Source organism: Abramis brama (assembly GCF_963993115.1).
Source record: "Abramis brama genome assembly, chromosome: 3".
Taxonomy (NCBI): Eukaryota; Metazoa; Chordata; class Actinopteri; order Cypriniformes; family Leuciscidae; genus Abramis; species Abramis brama.
In genome coordinates, this window is record NC_139965.1 from 51,978,033 (window position 1) to 51,988,971 (window position 10,939).

At 36.9% G+C, this 10,939-nt stretch overlaps 1 protein-coding gene across 13 annotated transcripts in view; it reads right to left on the reverse strand.

The window, feature by feature from the left end:
- LOC311078545 (adhesion G protein-coupled receptor L3) overlaps positions 1-10,721 on the reverse strand; it is a 311,310-nt gene extending 300,589 nt beyond the window's left edge. For 12 of the 13 annotated variants that reach the window (XM_084107416.1, XM_084107415.1, XM_084107412.1 and 9 more), the window contains exon 1: positions 10,221-10,721. The gene's annotated coding sequence lies outside the window, so the exon portion shown is untranslated. The remainder of the gene's footprint in view (positions 1-10,220) is intronic. The other variant, XM_084107409.1, reaches the window with a different exon arrangement.
- Between the last annotated feature and the right edge of the window lie 218 nt (positions 10,722-10,939).

The following is a 10,939-nucleotide window of genomic DNA, read 5'->3' on the forward strand; positions in this document are numbered from 1 at the left end:
CTCAAACTGTCACTCTTTCTTTCTCTGGGTTTTATTCAGAGTTCAGCGTAGCGTGCTGAGAGAAACAGTTGATGTCTCAAACGCTTCACTTAAATCCCGAATAAAAGGCATCTGAAATCTTCTTCCTGATCTCATGTGACAGTGTGACTGCAGAATAATGCAACCCTGAAAACACTCACCCTTGACTCCATGATGACGCACAGATCTTAACTCGACCCTAATTTACGCAAGAGTTTAGAGCAGAATGGATCCATTCAAATCATAAAATACCATTTTTATTTTAAAGGAAATGTAAGTGGTTCCTCCAACCTTTCTGAAAAGCAAATGTGTCAATATTACATAAAAACTGACCCAGTTGCTTTCTTAATACACATTGCTTAAAACACATTGCTTAAAACAGATTTGCATATAATCTACATATGCTATCGTTTATGCTATATGCTATACATGTGCTATAATTTATCAGTTAGTCTGTGTAAGTGCACAAGCTTCACACCATGTCACCTCTTCAAAATAACCATTCATATGTGTTTACTGGTATTAGAAACTAGGAAAGAACAAAACTAAGTTATTTTCAAAATAAACTGTTGATAACTACATTACATGTTACATTACAAAATACATTGAGAAGCTTCTTGCACACAAAAAGCATGCTCTGTTTATAATTATAGTCGATATATAATGTTTTTGTCAAGTGGGCTTACAGGGAACTACTCTATTGACCCCCATTGTTTCTAATAAGCTCATCTATCCAATGAATCCTATAAAAAAAGGCATTAACTGAATTCATTGTGCTCAAAATGCATCATTTTAATGCATAAACTTTACCCACTTACATTAGTTTCATTGTAGGGACAAATGGGCTGAACGAAAACAATTATAGAGGCTGTACTTGGAACACAAGTGGGCTAAAATGGTTTTATATGTAAGGAATAATTGATGACGGGGCATTGAATTATTAGAAAAATAATGCACCCCGAGGTGGTAATGCGGCCACGACACAAAGCAGATGGTGCACTCAATCCACTCCCTAGCTCCCTGGCTCGTGAATCACTATATAGTGTACACAAATTTGGGCACTAGTAATGAACCTGGCTCACTACACACTGATGACAGTATTTCTGGCAGCATAGTCCTCATTATACAACATCACTTCTGGTATTTCTAAACAACACTTGAACTGATCTTTTTGACATTATTTTTTAAATGTTATTTAAAGTACATTATGATAAATACTTTGATTGTTACATATACCTGCAGCAATTCAGCCGTAAATAAATGATAAATGTTAGCTAGATTATGTTCACTACCTGTCTATCGATGTATTTTTATGCTAAAATATAATTAAATAATGTTTGTTTTTTCAAAACATCTACCGTGTGTCATTATGTGTGGTGAGTTGGCTTGTGTGATTTATGTTTCGATCTTTAGAAGTTCCAGTAAGGGAACATAGTGAGCATCGCTGCTCCCTGGTTTTCACGTTGCATTGTAGGACTTTTTAGGGAGCGAACGTTTCAGTGCCCTGGGAGGATGTTGTGATTGAGACAGTCCGATCAGTGGCCGGACTACTGAACTATAGGGAGCTGATTGAGACGCAGTTTATGGGAAAATAATTGCACACCTTAGAACATTGGTAAGCCAATAACACACACACACACACAAACAATTTTCATAAAATTAAGTCCTTGTTATTTTCTACAAATCTGTCTTTCAAGACACTAAAATGTTGTTGTCAGCTTCTCAATCTAGCCAATAAGACACGTCAGAAAAGATACATATTCTTCTGCTACATCTCTGTTTCCCAACATCTGTGTTTCTCTCTTCTCTGGCTGTGAATGAAGCAGGACACAGATCTAATGGAGCAGCACTGCAGTGGCTTTACCCTCTCACACATACACTGGCCCCTACGGACTTACCAATGTCACCTAACAGACAATTCCGACGCACAAACCCCACAGGGCTCAAATATGACACTGCGGATAGAGAAACAAGGAGAGAGACAGAGACAGAGATGAATTGTTGTTCTGGAACAGCCAGGTGGTTTCTGTCAGCACTAGTTTAAGCGTGAATGGACATAAAGTCTCATCCTCAGAGAAGAGCTAGAACAGCTGTACCAAACACACATATTTACTTAACTTAAGTGAGGACACACACTACCATTTAAAAGTTTGGAATAATTAATATTTGTTAATGTTTCTGGAAGTAGTCTCTTATGCTCACCAAGGCTGCACAAATTACTGTAAAAACACAAAAATATAAGCAGGAAAACTGTTTTTCTATATTGATAATAGTAAGAAATGTTTCTTGAGCATTAGATCAGCATATTAGAATGATTTCTGTTGGATCATGTGACACTGAAGACTGTAGTAATGATGCTGAAAATTCAGCTTTGACATCACAGGGATAAATTATATTTTAACATGTATTACAATAGAAAACAGACATTTTAAATTCTTGTATTTTTTCACAATTTTTCAGTTTTTCTGTATTTTTGATCAAATAAATGATCGAATGATCAAATAAAAAATCTGTAGTGTAGACTTCTATTGTTTTATATAAAATAAATTATAATGAGTACAGATTAACCTTTAAACTAAAAGAAAACATTTATTTTTATAAACAAAAAATCAGTTCAAAATTAATGTTCCAAAAAAAAATATCTAAACCAGTATATTGTATATTGTCGCTGTTGGGGGAAACCTCGTTTTTTATACGTTTTTTATATATCTATACAAAAAACACCTTGCTACATGCACTGTGCTAGACTAACTGGGACTAGTCACAGCCCTTCCATATTGTTCCCCTATTGTTGGTTTGATTGCATCTATAGTTCTCCTCATTTGTAAGTCACTTTGGATAAAAGAGTCTGCTAAGCTGAATGATTAAATGTAAATGTATGACCATATATAAAGCCACAATATCAACTTTGACAATGAAAAGTATTTTCCTGAAATGTAACGTTCTTGGAGATAAAAGGTTTCTGTCCGACAATGACGATATTCTGGTTGACGTTACACTCAGGGACGCAGGAGTTCAATGTTCACACCACCAAAACCATGAACACACACTGTTTGGTGACCTGTTCTCATTTACTGCAACACAATTTTGGGAACAAGTGCAATTTCAATAGACAAATGGAGAGTTGGAAGGGATAATGATACACACACACACAGAGGGCAGGTGTTTTGGCAACGCCCAGTGAAGTAATTGTATTTCTGGCTTGGGCAAGAGATTGATTTAGTTAATTAAACAGAATGTATGTGGAGACATTTAGCGGCTGTCCCTGCTAACAAATGGCTATGCTAAACACTGAGCAACTAACAATGTCCAAATACCTCACACTGGACACATGAAATACACAAAGTTAATCAAGCACATACACCTACTAGCTGCAGTCTTTACCACATTACATAATTCCTGTAACTTCAAGCTTTTTAACCCTGGGTTAAGCAAAATTTCACACTTGTCATTCGTAAATCCAACAAATTGTGGTTCCAATGGTATGAAGTGAAACAATGCGATTAAATAGCAAATATCTTAACGACAAACCAAATACAGAGCGTCAAATAAGAGTGTCCAAGATAAATAAAAGTTTTAGAAAAACTTTCTTACAATTTTCAAGATAAATGTCATGAGGTGTGACCATAAAGTATAAAATTAGCACAAAGGCTCACCAGATCTTAAAGAAATTTTTTATTAAGATTTGTTATCCTTGTCCTTGTGTTTTTATCCTTAGGAAAAAAATGATTATAATAGAATTACAATTGAGAGAGAGCACATCTTGTCAGTGTATGTATGAGTTGCACATACAAAGTATTTGTTTTTTTAATTAATCGATCTGGACAAAATAATTTGTGTCAGCATTTCAGCATTTGCTTCCTATGGGCTGTCATACTAAAATGCGTGTATAAGAAATATGGACTTTGGTCATTTAAAATTGCAAGGCTACATTTGTTTCACAATAATATTATCTTATAAAGGCAATAATTTGACATTCTCAACTCTTCAAGTTAGTCTCGACCAAAATGAAGGAAACAGTATAAGATAGCCAAAACTTCACACGCTAAGTTCTCTTAGAAATCCATAGCCTAGAGAAACATAGGCCATATATAAATCTCAGAGATAAGTTGCTTTACCAGTCAGTGGAAAAGGGAGTCTCAGCTAGCGCAGTGACCTTGATCTGAATGCAAACTACATCTTATCACTCCTAAACCTGCCCAAACACCCTCACAAATAATTCCTGGCCGCAAGAAACACAAAAAAAAGCGGCCCTGTGAAGCGAATTGCTCTGCAGTTCACATCACCGCTATGCAGAGCCATTATTTAAAAGAGATAAAGACTTTCTCATTTAACTGTATCTGTCGTGAGGAATAATGAGTGGGATTCCCACCCTTCAGCCTGTGGTTTGGTTTGGTGTATCCAGAGCAAGTCTTCATGAAGGGAAAATAAAATAATGTACTTCCTGCAGGCAACAGTTATAAAGAGCCCCTGTTAGGCACAAAGTACAATGGAAACAATGACACTTACTAAGTTTCACTTTAACTGGTCAAAGTGTTGCAGAGATAGTCTGACTTTTTTTTTTTCTAGTCAATAATGTCAAACTCTGCAATAGTTGTGAAAATCAAATCCATCAAATAAATTTAGTGTAAATCATGGGCTGATGCAAGCCAGTTTTGGTTAAACTTGATTAAGATTGGCAGGAATAGAGGCAATCCATCCAACCAAGACTGATTGGAAATGGGTGACTCTGCCTAGATTTCTGCAAATCCTGAAATATGTTGCTCCGTGCACTTTTCACTCGTCCACAAGGTGCTATAAGCAATATAATTTTTTCTCCATTGCAAATGTAGATTTTTTAAACAGTGAAAAACGTGCCTGTGGGTACCATTTTAGCTTGCTTCTATGAGTTTTGAGATGTTTTATCATGACTCATGTTTCACGGCACTCATACTCGAGCGCTTCACATCATAAGTGCAATGCTGTACCAGGTGAGCTACAGAGCAAGTTTACTATAATAATCTACCCATGTAATCATAAATTGTGTGAAAACGAATAATAGTTGTATAATATAATAAAACACTAGTCACTAGTGTTCATTTCAGCTACAAAACTGCAGTAAATTGCATGCACGCACTTTAAACTAACTCAATTCAATTATGGACAGTGGTTCCAAACAACCAACTTAGTTTTCATTAACATTAAAGGTTTGTTTTTAATGCACCATCCTTGTGTTGTAACAACACAACTGACTGAGGAAGAATCTATGTAAAAATAGTTATGTCTGTCCAACCAACTCAATTCAATCACTTCACTATAACTTAAACCTGTTACGTTTTCTGAACATGTTTTGGTCTAGTAAAAACTCTCCAAATATTTTTCACTGAAGCAACAAACGTTTTTAGAGCTTTGCAAAAATCTAGATAGAGGCACGTATGAAAAAATGAGCGGAAAAAAAGGCAGCCTGAAATAGAAGCAGCGGCAAATAAAATTGCTTCAAATGGAAACAGTCAACATTACTTTAACGAATAGCAGGCCTCTGTGTCACCCAAGCTGTGAATTAACCACCCGGTTATAAATTGCCTTCATTAGGGCACAAAGCACACGGTGGCCAATGAGAAGACGAAGCCCCTAAGGGGCCTGATGGAGATGCACAAATTCATTTCAGATGCTCAGAGAAATCTGGCAGAAAAATCACAACACATAGAGAGAGAAAAAGTGAGATGCAGCAAGCATTTTCAGGGCACCAGTTCAGCTGACAGGAAGACAAAATGAGAAAAGCAATATCTCACCTGCTCTTCAGAGGAGTAAATAGCAGATAGCTCTTACAAAGGAAACCCTCAACTCCCATTGCATCTTAAGGTGACAATCTAACAGAGCTATTGGAGCACTATAATAAACCGCTTTCAACATCTCAACCCGCACCTGCACCAGCACAAATACACATAACCACATCGACACAAAAATGAAGACTGCATCATGTCTGGGATATCTCAATCTGTCTGTTTTTTGTCAAAGGATGACACATCTAAACTAGAGCTGGATGGCATTGCCTTTTTATAATATTTAATATATCTTGATTTTTTGGAACTACCATTTTGACAAGAATATTCCAGGTTTTTAATTCAGTTTTTGTAAAATGTGCTCATGAAGTGGTAAAAATTGATTGGTTATTATTCCTACATGGGCTGAAATGAAGTATGACATTGCAAAGCATTTTTATCTGCCATTTTCCTCTCATTAATTTGTCAAATTAAGCAGCATTGCGATTAAAAACTGTGGAGACTGTGAATCAGAATCAGGTCAAACGCATCTCACAGTCAACTGAAAAGAGAAAAGCCTCATTTGAAAGTGATTACAGCTGATAACATTGAGGATGTGAACAATTCATAATGTTTCTACATCACATTCACTATGGTACTTCAAATTCTTTAGTTTCAATGACATTACAATGACCAGAATCAAAACGTTTAGTTATAAACATTCATAATTCAGAGCAGACTCTCAAGATGTATTTACAATACCACTTTTTTCCGCTTTGTGTCACTATTGTAACCAAACCCAGCGTATTTAGCATAATTTCCGTAAAATTAAGGATGACAAAATTGTTAATCTGCACAGGCCTCTGTAAAGTTTAACCCTTATAGTATTAATACTTAAGATCTTTGTATCAATATATATATGCATTCATATCTTACAGTAAGTGGCAAAAACTCTGGCAAACACACACAGTATTTATGTATGCAATCTCTCTCACACTTGTGGTGCATGTAAGGCTCATTTGGATGAACTGTTGCAATCATTTTCATATGTTCAGTAACCTTTTACAATAAGATTTCATTAGTTAAAATTAGTTAAAAGGGATGGTTCACTCAAAAAATCTGTCATCATTTACTCACCCATAAGTTGCTTCAAACCTGTATAAATTTCTTCCTTCTGCTGAACACAAAATAAGATATTTTGAAGAATATGAGTAACCAAACAGTTCATGGGCCCCATTGACTACCATAGTCTGGAAAAGATACTATGGAAGTCAGTGGGGCCCTTTCAAAATGTCTTATTTTGTGTTCAGCAGAAGAAAAATATGCATACAGGTTAGGAACTTGAGGGTGAGTAAATGATGACAGAATTTTCATTTTTGGGTGAACTATCCCTTTAACTACATTAGTTAACTTGAAAAGCATACTTCTAAAGCATTTATTAATCCTAAATGATTATTTCAACATTTACTAATACATTATTAAAAACAACAGTTTATCTTAATTTAATATTATTTAATGGTCCTGAGCTAACATGAACTAACAATTAGCTGCTGTATTTTTAGAACATCAACAAAGATGAACAAATACTGTAACAAATGTATTGCTCACTATTAATTAAAGTTAAGTGGGACCTTATTGTAAAGTGTTACCAAGTCTTTATTTTAAAAAAGCCTAATACTCTTTTTTATAGTATTTAAGTATTTTAGCGCATTTGCAATTCTAACCGTGCTGTTATTTTTCACTTTTTATTATGATTTTTTTTTAATGTAGATACATAGTGATAGTCCATTTCATTGATAGCATATCAAATCTAATGCGATTTTGCTACTAATGTTTATCGTTTTAATAAACGCCATCAAACGTGATACATGAATTGTGCTATTCATAATGTCATTTAATTCTACATCGTCAGCAAAATCATCATTGTGAATGCATCATGAATATTTGATATATCGCTCAGCCATAGGTCACACTAATGGCAGATCACACATTGCAATTCAACCCTGTGACCCAATAGTTATTGATTAATGTGTTTCGTTGATTTAATTTGAGACCAGTTGGGGTCAAAGGATCCTCTGTAATCAATCAACCCTCTGAGGAGCTGCCAGGAATGCAAGAAAAATGAAGTGGAAGGTTTCGCGCGGGGGTTCATCAGCGAGGTGAGGGAGACATGAACGGGGTGGCTGAACTAATCTTATTTAGACCATGTGAAGAGCATGCACACAGGAAGCCACTCAGGAGTGCGTTTCCAAAAGCCCTCGGCCCGTATCGGGTGAATCCAGTCAGTATGTTGACCACCCGTGTTCCAATTCTCTGACTTAATGAGAAAACGTGTTTTCAGTTTAGTAAAGTACTGCTGGCTTGTATTAAAATGACTAATGTGGTCAGTGTGAAGGCCGTAAACAGCAGATACTAGGGCAGACATCTATTCGCCGTAGAGATGAGGTCAAAGGCTGCTCAGCGCAGACACACTCACACACATGCACGCACTAAGAAACGACAAAGCGAAAAATCCATGAGGACAGGTTACGCTGTAAGCAAAGCTCAGGTTGACAAGCAGTGAGACCCAAAGCATTACATGTCTCCGCAACATTCAGGATGCCAGACAGAGAGACCGCTCTGTTAGTGCACACAACCATGTTTACTTAGCTACATGAGAACTAAAAAGATAACTAAGTGCGTGTTTGTCTGCTGCTTTAAATGCTTGAGCTTGTTACAGCAGGATGGATTCTGATTGGCTGTCAGTGTTTTTATCGTTCATCAGCTGGATAAAATCGTTCTGAAAGTGATTCGTTTCTCTGTGCCATTATCGTTATAGCACTGGTGTGAACTCTGATATTCTTTAATATTGAGAACGATTTTAGGACTATATCTTTATCGCTATCGTTATCGTTTTTGGTGTGAACAGGCCTTTACTCTGTGCCGTTATCATTAAAGCTGCGGTGTAGACTTTCCTATTCTCGTACAATTAGAAAGATAATAGTTATCGTTCTTTAACTAACTATATTTGTGAGAACGCTTTTTTTTATTATTATTATTGTCTGCCACTTTAAATGCTCGAGCGCTAGTAGGGTGGATTCTGATTGGCTGTCTTTTTTTTTTCCTTCATCAGCTGGAAAAATCGTTCTGAAAGTGATTTCACCGATATTGTTCCTATGTCATCATTATCGTGTGGACTTCTATTCTCTATTCTATTCTCGTAGAATTAAAAATTAAAACTTTATATTTCTCATAAGTTATGCCCTATCGTCCTTTATGTGAACGTGCCTTTATAATTTACAACAAAAAAAGATAATAATAAAAATAATAATAATAAAGATAAATATGATTACTTTTTATTACTTTAGAATTCAAACCGAGGGCATGTCATCTTCCCTGCCTGGCAACTCTGTTTCTGTGGCAAAGCGATGAGCCAGTATCTGATAACCCATACTGCTTTATTAACCATCTGAGGTCCGGTTTCCAAATCGGACACAGTTTGAAGGTTTGTTCACTCCGGTTCTCTTAAGAGCAAGAACGTTCCGCTGAGAGCAAAGTTACTACATGAATGCTTCAGGCATCAATGCAGAACACATTCGCCCATTCAATCTCCCTCGTCTTCCAGTAGAATGTCAAGCAGTAGCTCTCCAAGGAAAGCAAGCATTCAGGTGAGACTAACAGAGAGCTCCTAATGTCCCTTCAGAGGCTCCTGGAAAAGGCCAGCTCCATTATGCTTGAAGTATGGACATTTATGCAGTTTCCTTCCAACAACAGAAAATCTAATGAAACTAATATAGCGCAATGAACCCGAGAGAAACATAATCAGTTTTAAACGACATTTTCTCCAGACTGCGTCAATTTGCATGGTTCGCCTTTGCGCAGTTGAGCGCTTCAGAGAAAGCGTCTGTATTACAATTATCTTAATCCAATAAGTTATAAAAGAAGTTCTTTTAAATCTTTATTACGTGCTGAATTCATAAACATAGTAACTCATCACGGATGCAACGTAAGCGCAGGAGGGTATAAAAGGTGAGAGCAACGGGTCCACATGCACATATAATGAAGCATTGCGGTAAAAGTACTTAAAACACTCCAAAGGTCTCCTCAATCTGACATGATGTTCAATAGGGAATTAAAAACACAAACTGATATATTGGGTAACCAACATTTTGAGTAGCCTACAACCCATGAGCTACTCAAAGATAGTATTATAGATAGTACTCGCCTATATGAGTAGGCTATTTTTTTTATAAGAATGATAATAGGAATTGGGAAAGGATCAGGGACTTGGAAACACACACAGAGGTGAATCATCTTGATAACCAGCGGGCGCACGGTACGCGTGCAAACATTCACCCGAAAACGACCATCCAAACAACACAATTTTATATAAAACAACAGGATAACAGTATCTTCGTGAAATTCAATAGGAGATAAAGGATAGATTTCCTGGGCACACTGATATCAGGCTGAATAACTTACCCGCGTCTCCGCGAAGCTTCTTGGTGATGGAGGGTCTTTTTGCGCACCGGGCGCACAGTCCGCACACGCGTCTCCGGACACAATCAGTCTCTTTTATGCGATGAAAATCGTCCTTGCGCGCAGAAATAAATGGTGATACTCTGTTTCTCCAACGCAGAGACCCTTGATTTTTTTTCTATCCTGTAAGGTTTACTCCAAACTGACGCTCTCAGGATCATCAATGTCCTGATATCCAATTGTTTTACAGGAGCTTCTGAAAAGGAATAAAAAGGCTCCTTGTTTGGATCCCCATCATCAGTCTGAGTGCCACCTCGGCACACCGTGTCCCCATATCGCCCTCTCCAAAAGAAATCAAATGTCGGGCAGCGGTAAATACATCCAAAGTTCTCCAGCTGTATGTTAAAGCAGTGTGCTGGTGAAGTCCAGGTGCAGCTCAGAAATAATATGCCGATCTGAGCGCGGTGACAGTCCGATCTCAAGCGCACACACCAAGAGAAATGCGGGTTGAAAGAGGGTTGCCAGATATTTCCGCGAAATGATACATACAGCGGACAAAGTTAATGTCTCTGATTACAGCGGACAAACTTGCTCTCTTTTCAATAGTTAATTCAAAGTGCGAAAATAATCAGATATATTAGGTATGAAACGAAGTAAATTTTAGTTTAGTGTCTGGCGGTTCAATAATGTGTCTGAATTCTGAGTTTGGAATTGGTCCTTGT